This window comes from Uranotaenia lowii, chromosome 2 (assembly GCF_029784155.1).
Source record: "Uranotaenia lowii strain MFRU-FL chromosome 2, ASM2978415v1, whole genome shotgun sequence".
Taxonomy (NCBI): domain Eukaryota; kingdom Metazoa; phylum Arthropoda; class Insecta; order Diptera; family Culicidae; genus Uranotaenia; species Uranotaenia lowii.
The window spans coordinates 396,209,440-396,219,563 of NC_073692.1; positions in this window are offsets into that span (position 1 = coordinate 396,209,440).

Sequence of the window (10,124 nt, forward strand, 5' to 3'; positions counted from 1 at the left end):
GAATAGGGAGCCAAGCTGAAGCCATCAGGAAAATAGCAAAAAAAAAATAACCAAATGGAAAATCAACCAAGAACAAGGAGGATTCGAAAATCAGATCCGCCTTATCTCCGTGAGCAGATCGCCCAAAACCAAGCTCAGCACACGCTCGTCAAAAGCTGAATGACGGCTGTTGAATTTTTAATTATCTACTCGAAGTTTTGGGCGAAGGACGAGAAACCAACGAACGGTTTCGATTCGCCTCGAGGGAAGCGAGGATGGACAAAATCGGAGCGGAAAGATCTGCATCGAAAGGAATTCTGTTTCACAATAATGGTTTAATGGGTGCATTTATGCTTACTTTTGCTTCGGCTGAATGATGCTGACGCCCCGAGATTGTGGAGATTTTGCACGTACTGATTTTTTGATGCTTAGATTTTTCCGACTTCCTTTAGACACTTCCATCAAATTGAAGCTGTCGGATCAAAACGGGAAGATATTCGGTAGATGTGGTCTAATCGCTTATCTGGTGTATAGAAGTTTCAAATTTTCGATCAACGAGGGAATTTCAACAGGATTTTTGAAGAATGAAGATGATGCTTTGAATGCGAAGCATCATTGACATTCAAAAACGCTTTAGAGGCAACAATATAAAATCAGACATTTGAACGGTGCTAAGAAATGTTTTGATGTAGGATATAAAAAGTTGTACGTATTCAACTCTAGTGTTATTTAAAATAAACAACGGACGAAGTAATTACTAATTTTTTGGACTCCTACTCACTGTGACAAAAAAGAAGAAGATAATATGCATATAAGCTATTTGAAATCAAATAATCATTACATTCAATAAACATAGCTTCAATGTTTCGGGAATAGTGGAACTGATTTTTACTATATTCCTAAACTAATATGATACGAAAACTACAATTGAGCAGTATAACAATAAATTTTTGACATTTTCACCACTGCTGAGTTTAAATATAGCGCAATCCTACATTATCCGGTTTTACTTTATTTCTGTTTGGTCTGTCGTATCTCAACCAGTGACCTAAACAGATATGCCTGAATAGCCTTTTCAGTTTGAGACAACCTTCAAGTACTTTTTAAAATTGATAAAACATTGATTATGTGTTTCCATATTTTTATTCACAAACAAAGGTAAAAAAAAATTGTTGCATCAAAAACCTCTAATTTTTTTTGGTCCTAGATCTGAGTGAATGGAAAAAATACTGTTGTATTAATAGCATGTAGATTAGACTGCCATGACATGAAATTTCAAGTTTTTGTAATGTTATGCGCTGCAGACTTAAATTGACTGTAGGCCTAGTACGAGGTCCTGTTCTTCCGGAAGAAAATTTCTCAAAATCCCATACAAACTTTAAGCTCGTTGAACGACCTCTTCCCGTGATCCGATTTGGCCCAAATTTGGCATTTTCGGGTCTTTTGGGGCACTTAAATGTAGAATTATTTGCTCAAATCTCAAATAATGCCACAATGTCTATCAACAATGGTTTAAGGTTTAAGTGGACAACGTAGTTTTCTAGGATAACAAAATATAGGAAGAGAATTGTGTTAAAAATGCAGGTTTCAGTAGTGGAATAGAGTTATCATTATTCAATTTGTTCGTCAAGTCCTAACTACACATAACATAAGCGATAGCTGTTTGTCACTATCCACTTCTCATATTCCCTAACTGGGGAAGAGCTCATTTCTCAATGAGAAAAATGAGATTACTACTCATTATTTCTGGCAACACTGTTGTGTTATTACGAGCCTAGTTTGAGTAATCTCGCTTGACCGAGTGATAATGTAAACATTTGTGCTGTCATCATCATCACCATCCTATTGTTCTCTTCAATCATCAAATGTGAATTAGACATTGCAGGAGGAACCAAAACAATGCGGTGAAATAATTTGTTCCGCTAATGGATCGGCCCGATCCGGAAAAGCGGTTCTGCTGCATGCATCCGAAACCGTAAGTATCAACACCTCCCCTCAATTCGCAAATTGAGAATAATGAACAGCTTCGCATGCCTCGCCCTTGGTAACGCCTTTGCGAACGCATCAGCTGGCTGGTCCTCAGTGGAGATGTGTCCGGAGCTGACCGCTTCTTACGATCTCCCTAATAAATGCATACTTCACGTCCAGATGATTCATCCGCTGATGGGTCCGCGCTTCTTCCAGATACTGAATTCAAAGGATGTTGTCCTCCATTAACGTGAAAGGTGTGCTAACCACACCCGACTCTCCAAGGAAGTTTGTTAACCACAAACCTTCCTTGATTCCATGGCAAATGGCTCCTATCTTAGCTTTGGTCGACGACGGACTGACCTTCTGCTGAACCTTCTCGACGTATCCTGATTGCGAAATCTCGATGACGCTATTCGGAAAGTCTCGCTCGATGGTCATTCCCAAGAAAGTCTTGACTTTCAGGAGATCCTTCATCTGGAATAGTCTTCCAAGCTCGGTCTTGATCCAAATAACCTCTGAAACGTCTTTTCCGCAATCAGGATGTCATCCACGTACAGGATAAGGGTGAGTCCTCACTTACATGATCGGTAAACGCAGCAGTCACTCTTCAACGGATAAAAACCAAGCTTTCTTATCTCGTCGTCGAATCGCTGATTCTAAGCATAACCTGCTTGCTTCAAGCCGTGCAGGCTTTTCTGTAATCGAACGACCTTCGATTTGCCGATGTCATCGTTTGGCAACTGCATGAAGATAACATCTTCTACATTTTCATTAAGGAATGCAGTTTTATGTCCATCTGATAAACGACCATGTTGAATTCGTTCGCCAACGCAAAGGCGGTTCGAACACTTTCCATGTTTGGCAACCGGTGCATAGGTTTCCCAGTAGTCCAATCCTGGTCTTTGGGAACATTCTTTCGCGACCAATTGAGCCTTGTAGCGACCATCGTCCTTCACGGTGAACACTTGAACAGAACGGGTTTCCTGTGACCTGGGTGTAAGCAAACCGCTTCCCAAGTCTTGTTTGCCTTCAGGGCTGTCATCTCCTCGTCGATGGTGCCTTCCAGGAATCCCAATCGTCCCGGCGCCTCAGCTCAGTGATGTTCTGAGGTAACTCCTTATCAACAACAGTGGCTACGTTAACGCTATGTAGTTCCTCTTGTTCGCTGACTTCGTCACAGGACGGGTTCAGGGGTGGCGAAATCTTGATCATCTTCGTCGTCGTCCGGGAATTCTACGCTGTTCTCGTAGTCGCTCTCGCCGTGATCGTCAACAACCACACTCTTAACCACAGTGTGATCGGGATGGGCAGGCGCATCGACTAACGGTTCAGATGTGCTTTCTGTTGTAGGGCGTCAACAAAGAGTTCAAAGATCAGGTTCGCCTGTGATGCTGCTCGTATTTCCGAAAGTTTTAAAGCCACTTAGAGGAAACTGTTCAAGACGCACCAGCGGGGTAAGATGACCATGCCATTTTTTCTCAAAAATACACTAACCTGTGGCTTCGAATGATGGTTTTCTTCATTTGTATTGTAACAAACAATCTTTTTCATCATTTATTAGATGAGAAGTTCACAAAAACGACTTTGGTTCTTAGAAACAGAAGGATAAATAGAATCAGCATGAAACTTGTTATTTTTTATAAAAGGTTTTTTGGTTAACCAGCCTGTGCAATCTGATGAAACAACCGCTAATCTTTTTTCCACTTGTATGCATTTTTGGAAGACTTTAAAAATTTTGTTTAAATTTCTTACTTCTCACAAATTTTGACTAAAATTAATAATATCATAATCGGGCAGAATGCACACAACTTTTGAGAAAAACCAAATATTTTTACTTAAAAAATACGAGACTGATAGCCGTAAAAAATCTTAACCAGTCGCTCCATTCATAAATAAAACCGTTTTCTTACTCATGTGTGATTAGAAAAAATAATAAATTTAACTGATACGGTTCAAATCAATCAATAAATCAATGTTTTCATTAATTGTGATTTACGATAAATTATTGATATATTATCCAAAATGATGATCCTTATTTTTAACCAGAAATTTGCTAGAAAATAAATTTAAAAAGTATAGTTTACTAATTTGAAATCAATAGTTCAACAACAGCAGAAATAGAGTAATTTGAAAGATTTAAAAAGAAATCGAAACCTAATTGTGAAATAAATTTCAGACTTCATTTCATCATTCAAGATTAAACTGACAATGTACAGGTAGAATAATGAGTGATTTCTTGAATGATCAATATGGAACTGTTAAAAATAAAAATAATGTTGTTTTCTTTTTTTCCCGGGATTTCCATCCTCGCGGATGATTCATCCCTTAAAAATAAAAATAAGGAATTCCCAGTTTTGCTAAAGGCTAAGGCTTCTGGCTAAGGAATTGCCAGAAATAATTTGCTAAAATTTGCACAGTAAAACTTAGCTTTACAGCTGCTTTCCGATTTTTTTTTCGAACTTTGCATAAATTATTTAAAAAATATGATCGATTCAAGAAAAATAATTTAAAATACTAAAGAACCGTTAAAAGTTTCCAATATTTGAGCGCGAGTTTTGTAATTTTTTAATTTTAAGCACTAAATATTTTGTCTTCGTCTTTATCAATATTGGGTCATAGGACAAAATAAAGAAATTATGTTTTTTTAATCAAAATTTTAGATGTATAAACTTCCAAGAATTTTTTTTGAAACTCAGGATTTAAAAACAAAAAAAAATATTAAAAATATTACAAAAATTTTAAAAAGTCTGACTTAAAAAAATCGGTAAAACTAAAAACTGATTCTATAATATTCGGTTGATTTATTTGGAAATCAAAACAAGATATGAAAATGAAAAATATAAGTTTTTTCACAATCCAGAACGAAATTTTTCAATAAATACATCTTGACATTTTAAAAACTTATTAAATTTTTTTATTGATTTCTCAAGGAAACAGCCTTTTGGAGCCTATGAGTTTAAAAATTTGGTTGATTTTAACGTCCTGATTTCCAATCTTTTATCAGATTTGGTCTGTGACATCTAGTTTAGGTGAAATGATGTTTATGAGTTTTAAAATGAAGTTAGGTTGAATTTTGAGTTAATACAATCATTGATAACTCATGAACTAACAAATCTACACGAAATAAAAACCTGATCCAAAATTTGTTTATTATACTTTTTCAATCAGGGAATAATATTTTGATGATTATAATGAAAACTGAAAGCTTGAAAATTAAAAATCTATAGTTTTGAAAAATTCGACAACAATCATTACTCGTATCACAGATATTAGTGAAGAATGTTTTGAAAAAGATTTCATTGCATTCACAAGTTTGTTAAATCCTACGATTTGATATTTTCTTTAGAATACTTAAACACTTTTCGAAAACCGTTGAATCTCTCGTATTTTTCAAAATGGGGTAAAGGAAACAAATAGTTAAATATTAAATAGTTGAAAATACTTGCGGTCTTGAGAAAAGTTGATAATTAGTTTAAAACCTTGATTATAAATTTTTAAGGTTTTGCCAGAAAATGCTTAAATTTCATAAATGATTTAATTTTCTATTTTCAAAAGAACATTCAAAAATAAAAGCTGATAGAAAAAAAAAACTTAATGAATATTTGAAATTAATGCACCCAAATTAATCATAATCACCCTTATTCTGGTTTACGGCGTATCTGACTTTCGTTCGAACGGATACTTTCGATCGAATTCGAAAAAGCTATTCTTGTTTTCGTTCGAACGCGATACGTTTTAAGTTGGTGTTACCAGATCATGTTCGAAAAATCGAAGCACCCGGATTGGACAAAATGACGTTTCTCGTCAGAAAATATATTGTAAACAATTGTTTTGGCTATTGTAAAATTTTATCGATCTTAATCGGTCGTAACGGAAAACAGAATTTTCGTGTGTTTTATTGTAATTTTCCTATGTGCGCGGTTTTTTTATGTCAAGATCCACGAGTGTCAGGGTGGAGGGTGTCAGAAAAGAGGAGCCGATGTAACTGATTCGTTTTCGTCATCGTTAGCAGCAGCAAGCTGAACCCTTAAAACGTTTCAATCTCCAGGTGCAGTGGACAACAATTCTAATTCCTAGATGCCCTTCCAGGAGCTGGTTGATTCTGGACGCAAGAAAGCTGTTCGAAATGCCAGCCGGTAATGGTTGTGATAATGCTGCTGCGGTTTGAAATCTCACCCGCCGAGAGGAAGAGAGAAGATTTGGAAGATAATAAACTTTCATATAAAAGTGTGCTTTAATTTTTTTTAATAAAAAAAAATTATTATTCACCAAACTTTAAAAAACAACTATTTCGAACCACATCAATTCCATAACCGTCAAATTTCACTAACTTTTCCCTCAAATGCCCAGGATTTGTAGCATCAGATGCGCATTTGGCAGTCCAGTGCACTGCAGTGAAAGAATGACAACCGAGGATTTAGATTAAAAAGAAATTTAAAACTTTAAAAATTTCTTTAGTCTTTAAAATTTCGTTATTTTGAAGAACATTCAGTTTCGTGGTTTAAACTCGCAATAGTTTCGTTATTATGAACACCTCAATCGGAAATAAATTTCATTGATTGCTTTAAACGGTCATGGTTCGCAGTATCAGACGTGCGTTTGTCGGCGCATAGAAGAAATACGTTCGAACGAAAACGGGAATGTAAAGTTTCGTTCGTTCGAACGATGTTCGAAAGATCGAACTGTTCTGATTCGTTCGAACGAAAACAAGAATACAAAATTGCAAAACTTTCGAACGTATGTCATTCGATCGAAAACGATAATAAGGGTGAATAAGTTCTTAAATTCTTTGCACCTTCGAAAAATGTGAATTTTGTGATCTCGTTTAATTTATCATAACTCTTTTGAATATAAAGTTGAGCATTGAGAGAAAAGGAAAAAGATATTCAAATGAGTCTGAAATTTGTTCAATGGAAAATATTTCATTTTGACATTAAATTTGTAATGACATAAACGATTTTTTAATAATCAATGGAATTAGTATTAAAGTAATGGATGCTCTGTTTTGGATTTTGTAGTATTGAAAATATGTCATGTGGCTTATAACTTGATGATGTGTAAAATCATTATTCCATGCATGAATTTTGAAATCAAATAGGTTGGTTTAAAATTCTTAATAAAATCCAATTTTAAGGTAGGATTTTTGTGTGTCAAGGTTTGAGTTTCAATATATACGGTTAATTGAATCGCGACTCTAAACTTACTATAAAAATGTAGTAAAACGGAATGTCTTAGGCCTAGAGTGATTTAGGAAAATTTTCCGCCGGAGGCGAGCCAATTTTCTGACATGTCTGTTTGAACTTATTTTTGAACACCTTTTGGATCAAAAAGTTTCCGGATACTACACAGTAAACGAAAATTACCGAATTCGGTAATTTTTTTTACCGAAATCCTCACATGTGTAAATCGTTAAACTGTTCGGTAATTTTTTCGGTAAAAAATAAACGAACATCGGTAAATGAAGAATCGATTTACCGATGTTCGTTTATTTTTTACCGAAAAAATTACTGAACAGTTTAACGATTTACACATGTTAGGATTTCGGTAAAAAATTACCGAACTCGGTAATTTTCGTTTACTGTGTATAGTAAACTCATTTCTTGATGTGAAAATTTTACTTGGAAAAAATCTTCATGGGGGGGGGGGGGGTTGAACCCCTAAAACCCCCCCTCTCCCCCGTTCGCACGGCCTTGTGCACCAATATTCGATTTGGAAAAAATATCAGCGATTTACCTATAAGGATATGAAAAATAGTTTTTTAAATAGCATAATGTTCGATATGTTTAGCAATAAATGTTTTTTTTGCCAAAGAATGATTAGTTTTCAAATAGTTTTTTACGCAGAATGAGACTTGTTACTAGAATGAGTCGACTGAAAACGAATTTTCTTAAAAGTAAAGCTTAGAAAACATTCTTCCGAATCATTCCCCCATACTGCTCTTCCTAATGTAGCCCTTCATGATTTTTGCCAATGTTGTTCCGGTTGAGTTTGGGCAGCTGCTCGCTGTTTTTGCAAAATTCAAAACAATCCTACCGAATTCAGCAAAAGCAAAAACTAATCATTACTAGCTGTTTCCAACTGAATGCGCGGCACCCCGTTCAGTCGATGCGATGGAAGATTTCCCTGATGCATTCATTATTTTGCACTGTGTTATTTTTCTCCTGCCTCAGAGATCGATCGCCCAGGATAAGAGAGAAGAATCTCGGATGGTCGGAATGTATGGAAGGAAGGTATAAAGCAGCAACTAACGAGCGGTCGGTGGTCCAAAGGATGTTTATGAAATTCTACTCCTGCTCCGGAGCATGTTAGGTGCGTTGTTGTTGTTGAATTGATGCTTTTGACAGAGCAAAAAGCAATTGCTACAGTGCTTACTTGAATTATTTGAACAGCCTTCTACGGACCCGAAACTCTGAGTTATCCCATTCAATTTCGGCCGTCGCTGTACCCACAATGCGCCGAACACCGCAAGATTCATCCGAAGCATCTATTGAGCCAGGAACAGAGGAAGGAAGGTATCCCGGGCCCAAAAAATGCGGTTACCGTGGCTTTCCAGCTGCTGCTGCTGTTCGGTTCCCGGTAGTCAATGGCATCCGATCCGATCCAAGCCATTCAGTCTAGCTAGCTTGCTAGCTAGCGGTTGCTCGAACGAAACTTTAACAGCAAAAAAGCTTGTGCAGCGGTTTTCTTCTAACAACCATCAGGATAGGGTTTCGCAATCAACATCCTGGCTCGATGGCTGACTGGCAGAATGAGCGGTGATTCAGCTGGGCGAGATATTGTTCGATGTTTGTTGTTAAATTGCAATGAAAACAAGCTAGGAGGAGGAATACTAATTCCAGGTGAAATGCAATACATATATCGAAAATTTTCAAATGACTAAAATGAGAAACATGACAAAAATGACAAAAATGACAAAAAGGACAAAAATGACAAAAATGACAAAAATGACAAACATGACAAAAATGACAAAAATGACAAAAATGACAAAAATGACAAAAATGACTAAAATGAAAAAAAAATGAAAAAATGACAAAAATTACAAGAAAAAAAGATTTTGAATTTATTTTCGAGATTGAGTTCTTTGAGAAATCATTATTTTATTTTCACTTCTTTCTACAGGGTTTAAAGTTTTCAACGATTTTTTTTTGTTAATGAAATAACTTTTAAGTATTTAATTTTCAGGTTTGGAAAAATTTAGATGGAAATATATTTTATTGGTTTTTTGGGTATTATCTTAATACTTCCAAACCAAAGATCAAAACTAAAATCTGGGAGCTTACAAAGTTTGAAAACAAATCCAATTTGAATCTCAAACTTATTCTTCCACTTTCATTCTTTTGAATTTTATACATTTTCATCGCAGTTTTCCTTTCAATTGAAGCCTCGAAGATGCTTCATTAATTTTTCAAGGATTATAGAATCCTGGAACTTTCAGGATTTATTTTCGAAAGTACATAAGGATTGTGAGTTTATTACTTTTAAAATATATGAACTTAGTCCATATAATGTGAAACTCTCATTATAACTTACTAGTTGACCCGGTAAACTTCGTTTTACCCGTTACTCAATAAATCGTTGGAAAATGTTTACAGTTATTTGACTTCTTAGTGCTCGTGAATCAGTTTTCATGAAAATCGTCTTCGAGTTGTTCGAGTTTTGTCCCGTTTCTTGTTGATTTTGTATAGGAGCCCCCTCTCCATAAAAAGTAATAATCTCGAAACTATTATTTATACAAACCATCTCGTGCCCGAAAAACCCTCAGATACCCAATTTCACTTAATTCCGACCGACCATTCATACGTGATGGTGTTACAAAGAAAACGCCTTCATTTTTATATAAATTTTGACATAAGCCTTCCTCCAAGAAGATTTTTAAGAAGAAAAACTTTCAGTTCAAGAAATGAATTAACCGCAGTAACGATGATCCCAAAAGGTGTTTAAAAATAAATGTTGGCAAAAATGTCAGAAATTTTGTTCCTCTCCGCCGGTATTTGATCCAATATCCTATAGCTTATTTTCAATTCTCAATTTCAATTTGAAATTTAATAAACCTTTCGTATTAAATCTCAAATATTGACACAAAACCTTCCTTGCCATTAAAATTGGATTTTATTAAGATTTTATCTAAATACTAAATTCATCCATTACTTTATTACTAATATATTGGATTAAAA